This window comes from Malurus melanocephalus, unplaced genomic scaffold, assembly GCF_030028575.1.
Source record: "Malurus melanocephalus ecotype Western Australia unplaced genomic scaffold, MMel_1.1 scaffold_95, whole genome shotgun sequence".
Classification (NCBI taxonomy): Eukaryota; Metazoa; Chordata; class Aves; order Passeriformes; family Maluridae; genus Malurus; species Malurus melanocephalus.
Window position 1 is genome coordinate 583,672 of NW_026623327.1, and position 22,078 is coordinate 605,749.

Sequence of the window (22,078 nt, forward strand, 5' to 3'; positions counted from 1 at the left end):
GCTCTTAGTTAAGACCAGAGCTCTTCATTTTCTTAGAAATCTTTACCTATTTTGAAATTTCCTAGCAACAGACATAGATAACACTGATGTTCTGAATTTAGTGGAGCCCCACCAAAAATGAAAAAAACAAAACCCAACAAAAACTCCAGGGATTTTCATGTCTGTCCCAGCAGACAGATAAGATCCGTCTGCATCATTCCATTAGGCAGGATTTCAGATTTCATCTGAAGGGGACCACTTCAGTAATGCAATAGCCTTCAACCTGAAGCAATAAAGAATTTTCAAAATAAATTCCTCTGCCTGCTAATAAATATTTTTCATTAGCCCAAACCACAGCATTGTGTTCATGAATGGATTCAAAAGATGCTGCCATCACAAAAATGATTCATAAAATAATGTCTGACCTGCTTTATCTGAATCATTTTGCAAACTCGTTTTTTACTTGGATTAAAAACAAAACCAAGAACAAACAAAAAAAAAATCTCTGCAGGAGATTATCAGGTCAATGGTGCAAACATGCTATAAAATAGGTTACCACTTCAATCTTTCAGAAAAGCAGACATATGGTTAAACCAAGCCCAGATTAACTGCATTTGATTTTAGCTGTCCTGGTTCTGATATTTTGGAAGAAAGCTCTGTGGATATGAAAAAGTCATGGCAAAAGAGCTTTAGTAACGCATTACAAGCTTATTACGTGCTCTTCAACTGCAACATTAATACGTGTACTCCATGAGAATGAAAGCAACATTCGCAAACATTAATAAAACAACAAGGATGAAAGGTACAGACAAATATAGTGACACTGTGTAGACCTTGAACTGGTCTCAACTTACTTTCTTTTTTTGGTCAGTGTGTTCTCAAAGTCAGGAAACTCCTTTTAAAAAAGATAGAGAAAAAAAGGTCCATGAAAATCAAAAATGTTTAATCCAAATATTTTTTTTTTCACTGAAAAGACAATGAATTATATATTTTTGATGTGTGTTTTTTCGTATCCACTAACATTTCCAGTCTTTCTTTTTCCAACAGCTGAAGCTGTAGAGACACAGTGCATCAGAGAATATTTGTAGTTATGTCTCCTGATTCCAGGAGGCTTCATTTATCCATGACTCCCAGGCAGCTGACAATCATAACATCCCTGAAAAGCCAGAGAACCATGCTCATACCCCAAGAATGAAGATCATATTTCTTCCATAATTTGAATCTTTTAAACTTTTTGAGAATTAAATACCCACACATTACAATGGGATGTGTYTTTCTGATGGACATGGGATGCAGACTCTGCAAACCTAAACATACAGGGGAATGTGGAAGAGTGCAGGAAACTGTAAATTAAATTGAAAGCTCTGAGAAATCAGAACCAAATCAGAACCAAACACTGGCYTGGGGGCAAGACACACAGTGCCCAGGGCCCAGACAATAAATATTTATACCCTGATGAGGTGTGGGAAGGAGGAGAAGTTATGTAGCCGTTGAAAGAGAGAAGAAAAGGGTGMCTTGCTGGGCAAAAAAATGCCAGCACATGTCAATATATATATTTGCTGTGCAATTAACCGTGGACTTGAGTTTAATTTGAACTGCAGGAAAACCTGAGAATGTCCTGCTAGGACACAAGAGATCTCTATTCCTGTGTTATTCTGACATCTCCTGAKACAGAATATCAAAGCACTGTATAACTTCTGTATCTCTTCCAGCCTGGAAATCAGGAACTGTGATAAAAATGTCCACGATGATACCAATCCAATCTGCTGTGCAACAAGAGGAATGAAAAAATTAACCATTCATTATTTTATAAACATGAAAACTTAGTGTATCTGGACCTATTTCTCATAGTATTATGCTTAATTTATTTCCTTCCTGTAACACTAAGTACATCTGCATAAATCTGATCATATTAATTAAAAAAATCTCATCTAGGTTTCATGATAAAAAAACAAAACCTGTACTACATAAAACCATGTAAGTGCATAATTGAGCATTTTATACATTTCCCCTCCTTTCTGTAAAACCCATCATAGATTTCTTTTTTTAAGCTTCTTCAGGGAGTACATYAAGAAAAGGCTGTTTTCCTGCACTAAGTTATTTTAGCTGAGCGTAGGAGGTCCTTTTAGCATGGATATTTGTGAATGTTAATAATTGTATGCAGTTTCCACATCATTTTTTTGCCTATGTCGATTTGTTCACAGATGCTGTGTGCAGATCAAAAGACTATATCGAATTTATCACTCACTTTGAAATAATGTTAGCAATGTAAGATAAATTTCTTGCTGAAAAAAAAAGTCAGCATTTTAGTCTTGGGACAAGTCTTTTAAATAATTCAAGAGAAATGACTAGATGAGATGCACAAACAACACAGAGAAGTTAAAAAATGTTTAAAAAGTGTTTTTAAGGTTTACCCAAAAGGGTAGTGTCAACATTTCATTGAAAAATATCAAATATTTGATTTCAAAGAGGTTTGTTAAAGGAAGCATTGTGCATGGAGGTCAGAGACCAAAGGATATTGTAACTTAAAATCTTTATAAGATCCAGGGAAAAAACTGGAGACAGGACCTATTGTGGTCATGTACCTAGAAAGACTTGATTCATGTCCTCACACACCAAACTCTTGGTGAGGACCATGAAACACGATTTAATCTTTCGCTCCACAACTTGAAAACAAATCCTAAAATCCAGCAAAGTTGCATTGATGACAATACATCATGTATTGAAGTGATGACTGATGTGAGTTCATAGGATACCACGGGATGCTGTTACACAATGAAATATGGACTTAAATGGACATTTTAAAATGGCACCTTTCATTCAACACACTCATCCTGCTATTTGTGAATCAGGTGGCTAAAATGGGGTACAAGAATAAATTACTGTGGCTTGTACTTTTTTAAAGTGTCTTTTCATCATTTACTACATTTAAAATTGTATGTTACTTTAATGTGAAACTGGATTTTAGAAACATATTTTATCTTAGAATGTTTATTAAGGTTCACCTGGACTTTACTCTCCACATTCTCTAAAGAGCATAATTAACTTGTTTATGGGAACAATTTTTTCCTTCCTTATCCCAAATGTGAACAATCTGTATTGTAGAAACAAACTGCACATGTGGAAACCCAGCATGATGAAATTATTGATAAAGTCCTTTTCTCTCGATTTTATCAAATAACTCTGAATAAAGAAATTGAATTAAACCCTCTGGTGWTTCCAAGCTGGCTGAGAAAAGCTGGAGCTCCTGTGTGTGTTAAGATTTGCAAACAGGGGAATGACCATTTCAGATTATTAGCCCTCTTCTTGCCCTCCCTGTAATCAAGGGTCAATTACAACCTTGCAGATTCAAGCAGGTATCACAACCGATTGTGATTTTCCTGGCAACAGTTTAGAATGACTGATAAATTATTTGGCACTTTTCTGATATGCACGGTAGTCAACCATATCACGATCAGCAGTTCAAAAATACGTGGATCTTACGACATTAGGTGATTGCAGTCTGACAGGATATATATGAAAATGCAGGTTATATATATAAAATGTTTTAATTCTGAAGACTTTTCTGAGAAGCTGGACACAGGTGATGAGGTAGAAGACTGTAACACCAGTAGAAGTAGAAATACAGTTTCAGTAACAAGAGATAGAAATTCAGTTTCCCAGTTAATAGCAAAAGAGTATCCATATGATTCRTTATGTGCTCATGGCTACCAGCTGTTTCCGAGGAAGGTCCAATTCAGATTTGCTRTGCATGAAGTACAAAAACAACTCCATAAATCCATTTTCTTCTTTCTTTCTGAGTGTATTACTGAAGCTAAGCAACAGCCAAMGCAACCACAAAGTTAGCAAGTCAATTTTTCAAGAGGATTAAAATCAAAAGGCAAGTGTGCATAACAGGCCCAGGATGGTACCACAGGAACCCAGAGTGGAAACCTCCCTGGCAAATAATTCTGAATACTAAGCAGATCTCTGGAGTTATGTAAAGAAGAACACTGCACGTGAAAGAGAGATTATTCTTCATACTGGATGTGCCATTTGGGCAGGTATTTGGCCAGGATCAGAAAGAGCCATGGTTCAAAAAGGAGTGTCCAAAGAGTRTGCTCACTGGATGATGTCCTGCACAGCCTCTGTGACTGCACTATTCCGTATTTCCCACATCTCCAGAGGAACTYCATGGCCCAGCTATGATTAGGACAAATCACAACAGATGGGATCACTGCAAGAAAAAAACTCCCTTGTTAAAGTACATGTAAGAATTTTCTCTAGCCCTAGTCACCCCTTTTTTCATGTGACAGGAGCTGATGTTGGATGCCTGCCCTGTCGATTTTGAAGTTGTATGAGAAAAAGKAAAGTCAAAGCCTCCAGAGGAGGAAGTGTGCCATGCCAGGCTGCTCCACCCTTCGGAGATTTCACAGCTCTGTGGAACYCTCCGTGCTGCAGCCAACCATTTAAACATTCACTCGAGTCCAGACCTACTTAGCAGCCCACTTATACACGTGCATTACCRGATAATGATGGATGGCTAAATGAAGCCAATAATGTCCCGAATTCATCATGCTGTGGGGGCTGCCCCGCAGCCTGGGCCGAGTGACGGAATTAAAAATGGGCGAGAAGTACAAATGGGCTCAGTTAATAAGCTTAACGGCTTCATCCAAGGTGTAGCTCTAATAACTCACATGCCAGAAATAGCAGATAAGATTACACACAGGCCCCTGGCCTTAGCGACATTTTTCCATAGGTCTTACTGCCGACACGTCATCGCTAATCTTGTTTTCCATTTCTAGAAAGTATTTTATAAATAATCGTGTTGATTCCATGGCCAGCACAGTGACACAGCATCCAGTTATTTTTAGTTAAGTGCTGAGCTGAATATTCTCTCAAACCAGAAAATAAAACCCAGAGCCAGCCTTGAGAAGCTTCTTGTTAATACCTAGTGAGCCAAGCATGMATGCCCCATTTGGTATTGGTTTTATTGATGATGAACTTTATATTTAAGGATGAATTAATGTGTCATCACCAAAATATCTCCTTTAAGAAAATAAAAATATATCATAAGAGGGAGCAGGAACAAAAGTGCTGGATTCCTCTATTCATTGTTATRCATGTATCTTCATGGATTATGCAGTGCCATCCCACAAAACACTGAGCAAGGGGAAAGATGTCGTGCTACAATTTGTWCAGATTAATGTATAAGATTTTCTAATCCTACATTAGTAGCAAATCTGCTTCTGCAGGTTGGCTCAAGGAAAAGAAAGTTCTGGATAATAATCAACTGGATAGGTTGATTATTTTTATTTAGCCGAATAATTTATGAAGCCTAACTCAATACTGACACAATGAAAAGTCTGAAGTAATGCTGCCAAATAAAAAGCAGAAAACCACTGCAGTTTTAGATCTTAGTCTGATACATTGTGAAAACCACAGCAAAGCAAGAGGCTGTGGATGTGTCTTTACCATACCTTGAGAAAATAAAGGGCAATTGCTGTTAGTTTTCTATTGGTTCTTTAGGCCATCCAATGTCCTATTCTGGGCACAAACCAAAAAATCAAATCTGCCTTTTTCACTTTCATTTTACCTTGACTAATACTGCTTCTAACAGATAAACATCTGCTGCTCAAGGAGATATTAGTGTAGCAGTGATTGAATATTAATTTTGGTGTCAYGGCAAAGGGGTAAAAGATTGAATAGATGTAGGAGCTGTACTATAACGCTCATCTTTAGACATTATGCATGTGAAATACAAGTACAAATAAAGTAGAGCTTCCYACAGTGAGGATGCTACAGCCATGTTAGGATGTGGTTACAGCCCTATTTCACATCCACAATTAAACTCTCTTAACTGGAGCATTGGAGAGGTGGCTCATTCTTATAGCGACAAGGTCACAGCCTGGTAACGGGGAAAACCCCGTCACTCAGGAGACCATCTCCTACCTATTGGAGGAAAATTATAATTAGYAGGGACATTTCAGAGGCCAGGCTCATATATCTGTACTGATCCTATGAGGAATCATATTGAGATCTCTGTTCTGCTGCACTCTCAAAACCAGGGCCATTATAMAAAGTCCCAACGTGATGATCTGGAAGAGAGGGACATGCACAGAGTGAGATGGCTACAGCAGAAGAGTCTGAGAAGAACAAGTTGTTTTCAGCCCTTTAGCAATTTAACAAGTGCATGCCACAACTCCCCAGCCATACTCGTATCCCACCAGCTYCAGCACTTTCTCCAAGCAAATCCTGTGTGCAAACCCGCTGTGTGATATTGGTACCTAAGCCAGAGTGCACGTGGGTAAAACTTGGCATAATGTCTGAAGGGAGGACAATCTCCTCTGAATGATGAGCATCCTGTTTTCCCCTCTATTCAATCACCAGCCTGCCTCATACATCGAAATAGAAGCAGTAATTATAAGCAAAGGCACATTGCATAGCAAAGAACAGAGATTAGAGATTATGAAAAGAATAAAATCATGAAATTTAATATACCATGTTAAAGTATTTGTATTTGTCAAAGCCCCTCATATATTTTACCAGTAACACACAAATAAGAAAGGRTTAAGTAGAGTAACATAATTTAGAAAAGAAAAAAACCCAGAAGACAACCTCCTTCACATGTTTGCGTAATGAGGTCTTGTAAAATGTCAAGTCTATTCCAGAGGCCATCAGTTACAAAATTCATACAACCCCCACTTTAGAAATGCATTTTTTGTGTTAATAAAAAGGACGACCAAAGACACCAACAGGACACTCTGCAGAGACAACCCACAGCAATATCAATACCCAGAGTTTTCATATGCAGTTACTTGCAAAGAGAAATTCCCTTGCCCAGTGCAGCTGCACTAATCTCCCTTTGCTGCTCGCTGTAGAGAAACTCATGACCTGCTTTTCAAATGTGCTTGTTAAGACTGGACAGAAATCAGGTCATTGGCTACAGAGATGAGATTTGAACAGTGGCTCTAAAGAGCCTAAATAGTCCAAACTGGCATATAGGCCAGCAGAACACACATGTGCCCACATACAGAGCAATAATTTTTTTGCAGAATGTGTTGCATGCTTTGTAATTAAATTTTACTTACCAAAGACATGGACCTGTCAGGCGGCCCAGAGCTCACATGTGTGCTCACTGGAGTGTCAGCCTGGCTGTCAGGAGTAGTTGTATCCTTGGCTTCCTGATGTTCTGGGACAGGCTCATACAAGCTGTCCATCGAGCCCTCCTAAAACACATTTAAACAGAGTTTCAATGATGGACGCTTGCAAACATAGTAAATTAAYAGCTATTTAAAAAACAAGATGTTTGTGTGATTTGCAGAAGGGAGTGTGTTTTTTCTCCCCTGTGTTTTGAAATCCTTTATTTAGGTTTTTCTCAAAAAAGGCATATAGAAGTTGATTTTAATAAACACCCAAATGCTGGAGTTCACAGTGTCATGAGTTAGACACCACAGATTGCCAGCTGTAAAGCTGAGGGTACAGCAAAAATTAATATTACCTGCTCAGAAGGAGTAAAATCAGGYGTTTATCTCCAATTGAAAACTACTTGAAAATTCCTGTGAAAACTATGAAAACCATAAACCATGAAAACTTTAATATAAACCATAGAAATGTTTTTTAGTTAGTACTTCCATACAGGAAAATAAAGTTAATTTGATGCAGAAAGGTAACCCCATTACTTGGAAATAGACAGAAAAAAATCCTGCCAGCTCACAGAATTTGACAATTATGGTTTAAGTCCCCAAAATAATGATAATGGCTAGAATTAAAAACTCCATTTGTATTCAAATTTTTTAACTCCATGTTTCAATGCACACGTAAAGTTTTTTTTCTCCAACCACCAAGAACATAAACATTTTAATAGGAACTAAGATTTTCATATTTATCCCACAATTCCAAGAGCCAGGATTACATATACACACACTGCTATTTCATAATTCAAGAGTTAAGTGAAAGCAGATGGCAAAACCAAAGACACTCTAACTGATGATCCTAGATTTTAGATGTTGCCGTTTTGATCTCTGCTGAATATTTTCCCAATGAATTTTGATTACTAATTTTAACTGCATTAATTAAGAAATAAATCAAATTTATAGCAGTGTGACTTACAGCAGAGCAACACCATTGAAATTAACATGGTATATTATTATTTAAAGGCATTTGTTCCTTCAGTACAGAAGATAAACACAGATGTATATTTGAAGTTATATTATTAATATGTAAAGCTTTACAGGCAATATTTTTGACTGGTGGAGCAGCAGTTCAAAGACATGACTAATTTTTGCAAGCATAATGTTTATCAATGGATCTTTATTTGCCTCAGTCTGCTAGATTCTTGATAAACCAAAATAAATATTTTGGGAGAAATATTACGCAGTGAACTTCTTGAAAATACTCAAGTTATGTACTTGAGCCTATTCTAGGAACTAATGAGTTAATGCTTCCTGGGAAATTGGTGCCTAGTTTATGAAACATATGGAAGTGCTGAACATCCAGCTGAGCCTGGGTTTTGACAGCAACTGCATTTTTTTTTATTACTGCATTTATTTTTTATCACTGTAAGTATTTTGCCATATAGCAATGATGGTTCAGCCTCCCCCTCCAAAGTTGTGGATTGAGCATTTTTAGACAAAAAACTGATGAGTTTAAAAACTTGTTACACACTTCTAGGATTCTGCAATGTGAAATGCAGCCATACACTTCTCCTACAGTAGGGAATAATACATAACTTTGGGGAAGTGAGTACATAATGATGGRATGGAAGAGTAAAAGAGAACTCATGTGAAAGAGAGAGTGTGTGAGCTAAAAAGGGAGAAAAAAGATRGGATAAGGAATAGTGAAAGGAGAGCGTGGTGGTGGGGAAGAAGAGGGTAAGAAAATACACCAAAGGAATACAGAAAGAGAGAAGGGAAGTGGGGAAAAGAGCAGGGAMAAGAGAGGAAGGAGAGGGGGAAAGATAAGAGGTGAAACAGAGAAAAAGGGAAAAAGGGCATAAAGGGGAGCATGTGAGAATTAGTGCTTGAAAAAGGAAAAATGTGAGAAAGAGCTCAAGCAAGAAAGAGAAATCTTGTTTGAGAATGATGGAACTCAAGGGTGTGAGAAAGGGTGGGCACGTAAGGAAAAGCAAGTGTGCAGAAAAAAAAAAAAAAAACAGGTCCATGTGAAAGAGTGAGAGCAGAAGGAGTAGGATGGGCACGAAGAATTATGAGGGTGTGAGGAAGAGGATGCACACAGAGAGTGGAGAACAAGGGATAGCACAACTGAGAAAAAAACAGGAAAAAGTGAGGAAAGTGAGGAAAAAAGTGAGGAAAAAGTGAATGTGCAAGGAAGAGCCAGCACACAAAACTGGGAGTGGGTGTGGAAGAAGAGTTGAGATAGCAAGGGAGGGAAAGGCAATGTGTGAAAGAAAGGGGAGCCATGAATGACAGTGGGAGAGGACAAGAAAGAGAGCATGRGATAGAGATATTGGATGGGAAATAAAGCTTTCCTGAGGAAGGGTGAACAAAAGGGAACAAAAAGAGTATGAGTGCAGGAGGAAACACAGGAGCATGTGAGGTGGAGAGGAAACACATGGGAAATAGCAAGTGCAGGTGCAGAGCCAGGGAATGAGAAAGAGTGAGCACACGAGAGAGGGAGGGCACCAAAAAGTGCAGGGAAATGAGCAAGGGTATGACAAAGGGAGCGCATGGACAAGAAAACAAAAGCATAGGAAAGGGTGAACGCATGCACAGAAAAGTGTATGAGAAAGGCCACAAAACAAAGAGGGAAATAGTGTGTAAGAAACAGAAAGTGCTGCAAGGTGTGCAAAAAAGATGTCATGAGGAAGATAGTGAGAATGATGCCATGGGAAAGAACAAGTGCATGGTTGCAGGAAAAGCCACAAGGTTGCAAGGAAGGGTGCAAGGTGGTGAGAAAAAACATGAAGGTGAAAGAAAGAGACCAGGCATGAAAAAGAGTGAGGGGTGAGAAAACAAGAGAAAGASCATGGGCATGAGAAAGAGCTTATTAACATTCAGGAAGAGCAAATGTGCCAGGAAACGTTGGCATGCGTGAGCAAAGAGTGTGAGCATGATGGAGGCAAGGGCGGAATGATGAGGGAGAAGGAATGGGAAAGAAAGGAAAAAGTAAATGAAGTGAGAATGAGTGTGAGACAGGGAAGGTAAGATTAATGGAGAGAAAGAGCGTGCTAGGGAAATGTTAAATGATGGGGAGAGAAAGAAATATGAGGAATATCAAACAAGAGAGAAAGCCCATGTGAGAAATTGAGAGTGTGAAGGCATGGGAAAGGGTGGCCTCAAGAAAGAGAAGTGCAGGGATGGGATAGAGCCCATAGTGTGTGAGAGCATGGCTGTAGGAGAAACAGCCAACACATGCAAGGGAGGAGCTCGAAAGAGAGAAGGCATGAAGGAAGTGAGGCCACGAGAGAGGGGCAACATTCCAGAAGGGGAATGCACAAGAAATGAAGAGGGAGAAAACCTACAGAGATGGGCAGAAAAATGGAGTGAGAAATGGCATCAAGGAGTGAAAGCAAAAGGCTGTGAGAAAGMCTGTGAGGGCACAAGAAAGGGAACGTGAGGAAAAATCAAGGTGTGAGAAAAGGACAGAGCATGAGAAAGTATCCCTGCATGCAAGAAAGAGTGAGATGTGAGAAAGGAAGTGCACAAGAGAGAGAATAAGAAAAATGAGTGTATGACAGAGCAAGGCCACATCAGAGGGAATGCTCACATAAAAGAGAAATCTCGTGAGAAAGCAGGAGGGCACCGGAAAGGGTGGGTGCAAGAAATGGCAGGGTTGTAGGCATGAGAGCAGGAGAGCACAAGAAAAAAAATCACAAAGGGTARAGCAAGGCACCAAAAATCATAAAGGGTGCAAGAAAGGCACCATCATGGGAAAGGCAAGTGCKTGAGAAAGGAAGTGCGCAAAAAAGCACAAGCAAGGCTGCAAGAAAGTGCACGTGTGAGAGAAAGACAAGAAAGCGAGTGTGAGAAAAAGGAAGAAAGAATGTGAGAAAGAGAGTGTGTGGGAAAATGTTCAAGAAAGAGAAGGCAGGAAAGTGAGTGTGCGGGAGGCAGGAGAGAATGAGAACAAGGTTGTGAGGGAAGGTTGAGGTCAGAAGGGGGGAGACAGAGCAACGCCACGGGAGAGAAGGGCTGCAAGGAGGGGGATAAGAAGGAGCAGGACAACTTGTGAGAAAGGCTGGAGAGGGAATTCTCATGACAAACCCAGGTCTCAGGAAAGGGAGACAGGGTGCAAGRAACTGAGCACCAGAGCTTGAGATTGAGTTGCCATGAAGTATTAAGCAAGGGAAAAAGGTCATGAGAGTGCAGTAAAGAGAGTGAGGTCATGAGAAAAGAGAAAATGGGTGAGAGAGCAGAATCATGTGCTCTAGACAAAAAGTATGAGTTTAAAACCTTGTCACAAATTTCCAGGATTCTGCAATGTAAAATGTAACCATATTCTTCTCCCTCAATAGCAAATAATACATGACTTTGTCGAAGTAAGAGACAGAAGCATAAAGGAGAGCTCACGTGAAAGAGAGAGCATGACAAAGATGAAAAGGGAGAGAAAAAATTAGGCAAGGAACAGTGAAAGGAGATGGGGGGAGAAAAAGAAGGGAGGAAAGGAGGCTTTTGTGCGCAGACACAAGAAAGGGTGAGGACATGAGAGAGAGAGAAAGGATGTGAAAGAGRACAACCAGGAAAGCAAGTGCAAGAAACAAAACTCACACCGAAAAGCACAGGAGTGACAAAGAGAACACCCAACACAGAGAAAATACATCTTCAGTTTTCAAAATTGTTTTCTTTGCTTATTGGTTTTATACTTTATAAGAGTATATTTTCCTTGTAGTAATTGCCTTTCTTTGAGGGCAACTCAAAGTATTTAACTGAAATTTAAATTTTCTTGCTCCTTTCTATTTTATTTTATTTTACAGTTCTGTCTACTTTTATACCAAAACCTGCCAGTCATTTAAGTTTTTCATTTCATGTGTTAATTTTTTAGCGGTTCTGAACATAGTAAATATCACAGAGGAAAATGAGAAATAGCAGAATAAAAGAACAACTTTATTCTAGAGTAGTTAGCACATTTKCTTTATCCTACATGGAATAAGAAAGCTTTCTGAAGCTCTTTGCTTCAGGAGTTTTATGGGACAAAATATCCTGGTTCAGATCTAGAAGAAAATAATTGCCTGTAGCTCTTTCCTTTGCATGATATTATCATCAACATGGCGTGCAGAGACTATATTGATCATAAGGTKGAGAGGGAGCATTTAGTAATGCAGCCAGGTCATTTTCCATCTCAGGTTTACGGGTGGAATCCCATRTATGGTGGGATGATAGCAATCCAGCTAAAAGGAAAAAGGGCTATATGGAGATGATTACATGGGAAGCACTACAAAGTTCAACCACTCAGATCTCTTTTAATCACACTCCACTTTAGAGGAAGGTCTTTCCACATTCAGCTAATGCTTCTTTTTTTAAACATRTTTTTAAATCCAGTCCATTTCTAAGTACCATCAGGTCCCACTATTCACAGCAGCATTAGAATTCTCKGTATTTACTCTATGGTTTCTTTAACACACAGAGCTCCAGCTAATTCATAATTTATCCACTACATCACTTTTATTAATACTTATTCTCCCTGCATTTTGCACCATAGAAACATTAACTTTTAGTGCCGAGGGCTGTTTCAGTTTATAACATCAGATGTAATATGTTTTACATAGTGCTGTCAGCATATCTTTAAACCAACAATCAAAATAAAACATATAACTRGTTCAATGCTGCTGAAAATCACTAAGAGGATTAGACTTTCACTCAGTACTTAACTTTTTAACTTAGCAAAAGTGGTGGTTAGAAAGGCACCATATGGGAAAGAAATAGACAAATGAAAGGGATCTTGTTTGGCTTAAATGTTAAGACCAGTGCTCAACTTGAATAACAGATCTGAACAACACCATGATTAGGAGCACCACAGCCTTTCTCTACTGCCCTTCTCACACAGGCTTCTGCTAGATGAGTTGTTCACCCTTCTTAATTACCTGAAATTCTTCCATGTCCTCATTAATTSCATTACTAATGCCACTGTCCACTGCCAAAGTATGTAGGACTTACTTGTTCAGTATTGCCTTGTGTAAGGGAGTCTGTCACAACTCTCAAATCCATTTTCTTGTGGAAATTTTACTGAAGGGCAGGGGTTGTGAGTATAACTCAGGGAAGGTTTAACAGATAGTGTTCAAGGTGAGCTGGTGCYAACCCCAGTGCTAGCCTCAGAATACCTCCAATATCCTTTATAATGGAAAGCCAATTTAGGAAAATAATGCAGGAAAAATATTCTACCTTAACYAAAGAACTTCACAATTCAATAAAAACTTTTATTGCTCAGATTTGCCGGATTAAGCCATTTATGAGGCAGTGTATCAAAACAGGCGGTTTGGAAGCATAACTTTTGCAATTCATACAAAAGCAGTGSTTGATTTGGGCCCTCTCTATTCTGCCCATAATACCAAGAATGTTGTTCTGATTCAATTGGCTGACATGCTAAGCACCATGAGATGGAAATGACACTGCAAATTTAGGGTCTGAGGTTGACCTTTCAACATAATATAGCTACAAAGAAAGGGATATTTATCCTTTTGATCATTTTGTAAATGGATAAGGGACACAAGGTTTTGAAGGCAAATCTAATTTGCCTGCAAATCCCTTGAGACCAAGGCAATGAGTCTGATGTGAAAAATTATTTCATTTGAGAACCCAAATCATTCTGAAGTCGATTCAGGATACAAAGTAGTTCTGGGGCAACACCCCACGCTGGAGCACTCATACAGGAGATCAAAGGACTCCCAGGTGGTGACAGATTGGGATAATTCTTGTCTGCCTCCCTTGGGAAGGGGAGGATCCAGTTCAGGCTCCAAAGCCCCTTCACAACCATCGTGTGACTTGTGTGTCTCCAGCCCCCACATCACTGCTTGCTACACTGGCTTATAACACTGTCTCTCGTGCTAAACCTGTATCTGGGTTTTATGGAAAGATATGAAAGCAAATTCAAATTCAACAGTATGAACAGATGTTCCTCTAACTATYCTGATATTCTACCACTTTGGATCAGCCTAAAGTCTGGTTAAACTTTTTTTTAAACCGAATTTTATTGTCAGTCTCACAAGTAGTTGATTACTTCAACCACTGTAAATTTGAAACCTATTTTCTGAGCTATAAACCAGTGTATTTTAACATTTCCATATGAACACACACATGTATACACAAGCACAAGCTTTGCAGTCTGAAGTCTTGTCAGTCTACATGAGGTAAATATTTCCATGAGAATATTATCTATTTCATAAAGCTCTTTTTGTTCTGTCTGTCAATAGTCTGAATTTCTCTTCACGGTTTCAGGTTTAGCAGTTACTACAGATGTTCTCTCGATGTAAATCAGACATGATTTCTATTCATCAGTGGCTATTTGCATCTACTTAGGAACTGTCTCCCTTAGCACCTTTAAAAGTTGTCTTTAAATCCTAATTATGTTTTTGCTGTTCAYTACTTCTGACTTGACTCTCTTAAAGGGAAAAATAGCCTTATATTGATACTAGAACTCCTTTGTAGCCAGCCTTTTCACAGTCACAGGGCTGCAGTGCAGAAGTGGCCAATGCACACATGTGGATCAYCAGTTCATTTCCAAGCTAGACAATYTGATTACTGACAGCAACTGCTCYGTGTCACAGGCATAGGGAGGACTGCACAGAGCTCTTCCTTTTATGAAACACATTAATGACCTATAAATTRTCTTCAGATGCTGATAACTTGTGAGGTGTTTTGCTGGGTGAGCAGAAGATTACCAAAGCGGACAGAATGGCTCCCGTGTAAAGCTTGTAAAGAACGGAGGTTATCTTCTTAGCAGCAATCTTTAAACAGAACTAATTATTTCATTACAGAAACTATCATGGCACCAGCTTTCACTTGTCTGAACTATCCATTATCACTGCAGCCAGTGCCTCTCCCACAGAAACCCTGGGTGCTGCATCCTGAGTTTAACAGGGAAACTGGAACTTGACCTGCTCTCCCCCACACAACCTACCTGACCTTTTGTCTAAATGTTGGTTTCTCAACCGATACAAGGCTCAACAYCGTTTTTAAAAGTGAACTACATAGAAAACAAGAAGCTGCTCCAATAGAACAGTAGAATATTGATAGAACAGTTCTTTCCCAAAGAACTTCTGAAATTAGTATTTTCAAGCTGTTACAGCTTGTACCACAAAGCCATTGTTAGCTTTGTACAAATACACAGGCATTCACACTAAACCATGATCAAAATTGTCACTGAGTTCCCAGGGACTTATTTTTCTCAGTGACTCTTGTCACAGAATTCTGAAATACCACTGCATTTTTCTTTAAGTACAAACCAGCTTTTAATCCTTATGATCTGGAAAACACCAGGACTCTGCACTAAGATAGTATTAGCAATCAGGTGCAACGATTTACACAAAGCAGTTGCCCTATTTGAGTTTGTGTTAGTGCAGCTCGAACAYTGACTTTTATTGTTCTTTCTAAATTTATAGGGAAGATATAAYAAACATCTGGACAAAAGATGAAAAATGGGAAAACAGATCTTCCATGCCATGTAAATACAGTAAATATACTCATTTAATTACCATTACTAATATTAGACACTGGTATTGGCAGATGGTTAAGCTCTTAAAAGAGAAACAGTTTCTGTGGATTTCCTATCCTGGTTTATCTGTTCATTCTGAATAGGGCAGGGGGACAAGGAAAAAAAAAAAAAAAAAAAAAAAAAAAAAAGGAAAAGTGCAAAAAAGCAACCCCAGCTAAAGAGGATCCTAAATCAAGTCCTGTCTGTGTGCAAATATTGCCCTGACAGAATTAACCCTAATGACTACGTTTTCATGTTTGCTTGATAGAAAAGGATTGCTTGTAAAGTTCTAGCAGTTCTCCCAAACTACTTAAGAAGGAAAACTGATCCTATTATCTAAAATAAAAACAAAACCCTAGTGTAAAACAAAKTATAGCAAATATATTTCATAATTTTATCTTATGAGGCATTTTACTGTATTTGGATTAAATGCCTCATGACTAAATCTACATGGTTTTGAAATAGTCACGGATAGTGCCTGGAACATTTTTTATACATTCACTGCTTTATATTTTTACTGAATCATATTTTAGTGCATACAATTTCTTACATGAAAACTCCTTCATCTAGGCTAGAGAGACTCACTGTTGTTAAAGAACCCTTGCACCATTAGTGATATAAAATCTTCAGTATCTTTCCCTAAAAACACACCCACCAGTTCAGTTTATGAACTCAGCAACCCATTAAACAAAAACATGTGTGTGCACACTTACCAGAGAAAAACAGAAAAGATTCATGTTGGTATTTAGATCCACTCCAGCACCCTAAAATTCTGCTCCACAAACTCCTGCCGCACAATGCAGTTCCTTCTTGCTCTCCCAGCTGTTTGTACATTTCTCCCTGGAGATTACTGCAAGATAAAATCCCTGCAATAATCCACTGGATTCAGAGCCCATTATCAAATGAGACAGGCTTCCCCAGGCCAGTACAAACTCTTTTCTGAATTAAAGAGCAATRTTTACTAGCAAAACAAAAGCACGGTCTGAATGATTTTCATGGACTCAGAAAATGCTCTCTTGCAGGCTGCTATTTCCATTAAAGTTTATCATCTAAGGGAAATAAAACTCTTTCTGTCTGAGACTACTGGCACAAGCACCTAACTCCRAGGCAAATCTTCTCAGCTTACTGAGATTATCAGTAGACAGAATTCTTATGAAATGCTGGTTTCCTATATATATGAATTAATGTACAAAATTCAGTAGTTTTTACTGACTACATTTTGAATGGAAGCTGCTTGCTTACAAACTTTGCAAAAAACACCTGTGAGCCCCCCCCCCCCCCCCAAAAAAAAAAAGTAAAAGTACCCATAACCAGCCAAAAACCTGAAATTGTACACCTGGGCTATAAAGAATAGCTACCAAACTGGGTGCCTGGCATGCTGACATCTTGACGATGAAGATTGTTAAACGAATTTTGCCATTGGAAAACAAATCTGGAAAATAAAAAATTGAGAGTGGTGAAAGCTGATCCATGGATTWTAGTGAGAGGTGTGCAGACAAGCAAACAAAGGAGAAGCTATTGTAGAGAAAAACAGTAACCTATGTCACCAGCTGATATAAATCAGGAAAATTCCATCACCTGTAGTGGAGTAGGACTGTAACAAAGAATTAATGCTGAAAGTAGAGTGAGCCTCAATTTTTTTTCAGATTATGAAATACTTGAAATTAGACTGGGTTTGGAATAATATTGCCTACCAACTCACAATTAATTTCCCATAGCTTTCTATAGGAATACTATGAAATTTGATTACATGAACAAGCAGCAGTTGGTATGGAAGAGAGAAGCTGAAATTCACCACAAATGGAGAGGCAGTGTCATTTTGCCACWAAGGTCTTGATTCCCGTTTTTTGTGCCCGCAGCTTCATATTTGTAAAAGAACGGGCATCTTTTTCCTTGCTCCTACTTCTATTTTTTCAGTTTATTCCAGTAATTTTGTAGTCTGAATCTGCATCACAGCAAATTTGAAGTGTCTGTATTTTGGCAGGATAAAGATATTTTAACAAAAGTTGGTTTCTACCCTGAGCAAAACCCAAACAAGGCTCACACAAACAAACACACAAATCTTAAAATCCTGATAAGATTTGGGATTTAAAAAAGAAAAATCCTCAGCTTACACTTTTCCAATTTGTTGTGAAGCATGTCAAAGTCTTTTTGAAGGCTTTTCCCAGGCCTCCTTTTCATTTATAATTTCAGGTTGGTTTCACATATTAGTAAAGTAAGGTTGGCTGTGAAGAGCTTTCTGACAAATGTTATCATTCAGAAGCARATTAATGAGAAACTTCTCATTTACTCCTCCTATAAACTTGAGGAGCAGTAACAGATTTTGTCAATTACCACCTAGTGACACAAAAATAGACATTTGAGAGACCAAGTTTGCCACAGATGGGCTTGCATTTGCTTTATGGCTCACTTGCTAGTTTCCTTGTGAGGGAGCAAGTTCTCACTCTTTCTGTGCCTCAGGTTTTCCAGCTGGAAAAATTGAACTAAGAGCACAAACCTCATGTGCAGAGCACTGTGCAAATAATGACCAAAAGCACCATATCCCAGCTACACGGAATTATTTCTTTTTTTTTATTATTTTTTTAATGCCTATTTACAGTAATAGCTATCGGGAAAACTCCATTTCAGTAAATCTGGAAAACTCCAGGAAGACTGAAGAGATAATAAAATGACAATAAGTAACTCAGGGAAATGTGTCTTTCGTTCAGACTGATTTAAGCTCTTGATTTTAGTTTGCAGCTTTTGAGGTGATCTGCCTCTTTACTCGAAAACCTTTGGGAGGAAGTTTCTTAATTTTATACCGCAGATCCTCAAGGTTAGAATAACTAAGAAAGTGCAGACATTCCACTAAGCTGTTAAGTTTTCATTTTGCTTATATTTGTAGACATGCAGAAAAGAGAATAATTTAAGAATAAACATTAAAATAGAAAAAGCAGCCTTCATCAACAGTTACAGATACATATACGTGGCAAGCAACTGTGTAGGAAGGCAAAAATGCACGTTATTACATGGTTTTGGGTACTGTCAGTGTTAAAATTCTTCTTATGAAAAAGTAACACTTTAAATGTTTATTATTCACTGATACAGCCTTCTGTAAGGGTCAAGTTTGTTGATAGGCTTAAAGTATAGATGACATTAGACTACCAGATAAATCACAAACTGTAAGGAAACACCTACTAGAATAATTAAAATAAGAAGYAACAGCTTATTATCAGAATGAATAATATAAATAAAATACTCAGCAAGAGTTCATAATGCCATTTGATATAACAGCTGCCTGTGGAAAGAATCTGAGCTTTGAAAATAATTAAAAAACAGTAACCAAATAGATCAAATTTGAAGGTAACATCGGTGTTGTGACCTCTGTGTATATTTTATCTGGTATAAATAGAGAACTTTGCTACAGCAGAAGCATAACAACAGCAAACCCACACTATAATGAGGGGACAGGAAAAAGTTTTTTGTCAAACACTTGAACCTTCACTTCCCAGCTTTAATCTTGCTTTACTATTAGCATTTAACTCTCTCTCTTCACTGCTGCTTGATTTCTAAATGCTTGGGCTCTACATCCTCAAAAAAAAAAATGCACAAATTGAGGCTTTTGTATATTGAGTTTTCTATTTCTGCACAATGAATAGACTTTATAGCTGAGATCTCTAGGCATCCTTGGCCTTTTCAGGAGACTGGATTTCAGCTGTGCATTCACAGTAAGTGGCAATCCATAATCTAATGTGGCATACAAGCTGTAAAGGTCGAGCCACAGTACAGGTACTCACAATTGAGCCCTGGCTCCAGGCTCCCTTTCCAATGACAACCACTGCTGGTGCAGCTTCATCTGCCACTGGGAGAGCTCATCAGCAGGGTTGTGCAGCTCACAGATTTCTTTGTGTGATGGACAAAGATAAAATAATGCATTAGTAGTTGTTAACTTGGGCACATTTCAGTAGATCTGGAAACAACATTTACTCTTATTTTCTTCCTCCTCTGTTTTTTCCTCTTGCAGCATATCAATCCTTAATTAAAATGCACATCTACTTCTCTTCTGATCATCATTTATYTAACCTCAGAACATTTTCATACAGGCTTAAAACTAAAAGCAGCAATGCCTGATACAGTCTGAGTGTTACACATATAACTACTCATAGGGTGAGTGGCCACATTTTTCTATTCACTTTATTATTACTTTATCATCATTTCAAGGTAAACACAGTGCATCCCTACTACCTTGGTAGAAAGTGGGAGATTCAGAAATCAAGWCAGAGGTTTCCTCTTGCTGTCCCATTTCTTTGGAAAGAAGAGCTTTCAGCACTTACTTTCAGCCAGTGCCTACTGCATTCACCACAAATTCACCAAGATATGTGAGGACAATCCTGCAGCTGCACACTGGATAAAACCCCTGCCTTGTTTCCCCTTCTCCTGTTTCATCACAGTCAGGTGATGAAACAGTTCTGTGCAAAACCGTGTGATCCTCAACCCCTGGCCAAGAGCTCCACGAGAAGCCCCTGTTGGAGCCTGGGAGACTGCTCCTCTAAGACAAGTTTAACATTTTCTGTTATGAACATCCCCTGAAGGCACTCCAAATGGTAGAAAGCTCCATTTCAGACCACAAACACGACAGTGTCTCTAAGAGAGAGCTACTAACATTTGATATTCCTGAATCAGATGTTCCAATCAGTGGCTCTAAATTACATCTACTTAATAGTTTGGAAAGGACCCATGAAGTATCAACTAAAAATCTGATTCCTTAAACGGTATTGATTTTTTTTTCTTTTAGAATCTCCTTCAATTTAGAGACAGCTTCTTCATTTCCTCCTTTTACATTCAGCAGCTAATTAAAAATTGGTAAGGAAAAAGCTTCACCCCTGACAAATTGCAATATTCTGATCCTCCTCTGAAAAGGCAATCTTACAGATGCAGGGATAAATTCAATACAGCAGTTTTTACACCTTTGCAACAAGGATTTTCAACAGAGTTTAGCTCAGTTGGAGATTATTTTAAGCTTACTCAACATAAAATGCTATAACATTTACTTCAGCCCAGAAAATCAAGCAAATAAAGACAAGAAGAGCCAATATTCCCTAACTCAAAATCAAATAGGCAAGTAAAACGCTTTCACAGTTTCAAGGATCCAAGGGAAGCTCTGTGCCTATTAAAGTCGCTGCCAAAATTCCCATCAAATTCTCTGCAATCAGAATTTCATGCATCTTCTCTTGCTAACTGATCACATTTAACCACAGCATCATGAAAGACCATGGTGTTTTCCATATGATTCATTGTAACATTCAGCTATTCCTTGAGGCTAAAGTTCTTTTTAGGATAAATAACCACATTGTTCTTTCCCTTTTCCAGAAGATTTAACTTTGGTTKGCAGAGCATTTATATTTTAATCAAAGGAAAAACTGCATCTCTGTTTCAGAGAGGAAATGTATATTTCCTAAACAGGAGAGCCAAATCCTCTGCCCTATAATTTACAGAAACTCAATGAATCAGGCCYGCACATTCTTTATTGCTATCTAGCACTATACTGCAATTTAGAGTGAAAACTGCTAACTTCTATCATCAGGTCAATTTATGTATTATCAGACAAAACTGATGTCTACAGTGAATTATGGGTATAGGAGTCATTATCTTCCCGGAGCAYCTTGAAAACGAGATGTCTAATCTCAGTAATGTAAGTTTCCTGGTTAAATAAATCCCTTGTGCTTAGTAATTCTATKCATTTATAGAAAAGATGTCACCCCCCCACACCTCCTTAGACTCTAAAAAACATTTTAAATCCTCAAGGGGATTTGAATCCTCACTAACAGAATTGATTTCTGTACTTACTACTTAGTATTCTTAATCACACAGTTCATGCATTTTTGTTATGTAATGGATTGGGAAATTCAAAGAACCGGCCCRTTTTGCAAATGTTTAGTTTTCCATCACCCCACTTCCCTTTTACTTTGATAGCTTTTTTTTTTTTTTTTTAATATCACGATGACAGTGCCCTGCTGGAAGCAGCTCCAAACAATCAGTGTCGCCCTCTAAATTTGCAGCCGCCCAGGCCTGGTGTAAATACCTAGAACAGAATTTGGAAAGGCKAGCAGAGGCTTTCCAATCCACTCTGCAAGAAAGATTACCTCTCCACTCTTGCCTGTGAGAATTCAGGTTAAGGCCTGTAGTCATCTATTTCTTTCTTGAGGGCGTGATCCAAAGCTAAATGAAGCCAAAAGGAATCCATCTATCGATCTMAGCCTTTCTGGCAATTTAACTCAGAGCTCCTCTACCAATTTGTGTGTTATGTTGGATGCAGCCCGAGGACATGTCTGTGTCGGAGAYTGAGTTCCCTCTGGGCAGATTTGCTGAGAGCACTGAGCTGTGTGGGGCTGTGACCGTGTGGGGGGAAGGGATGGATCCAGGTGGGCCCGGACGGCCGAGAGCCGCGGCTGTGGGAACACCGTGGAGTTCAACAAGTAAAGTGCAAGATCCT

The 22,078-nt window shown here is 38.6% G+C and overlaps 1 long non-coding RNA gene across 1 annotated transcript; it reads right to left on the reverse strand.

The window, feature by feature from the left end:
- Nucleotides 1-836: 836 nt before the first annotated feature.
- On the reverse strand, nt 837-16,504 carry LOC130575004 (uncharacterized). Its single transcript, XR_008965504.1, has 3 exons — nt 16,320-16,504; nt 7,050-7,187; nt 837-874 (listed from the first exon to the last, which is right to left on the reverse strand). It is a non-coding gene; the product is annotated as an uncharacterized LOC130575004 (long non-coding RNA).
- Nucleotides 16,505-22,078: the final 5,574 nt, after the last annotated feature.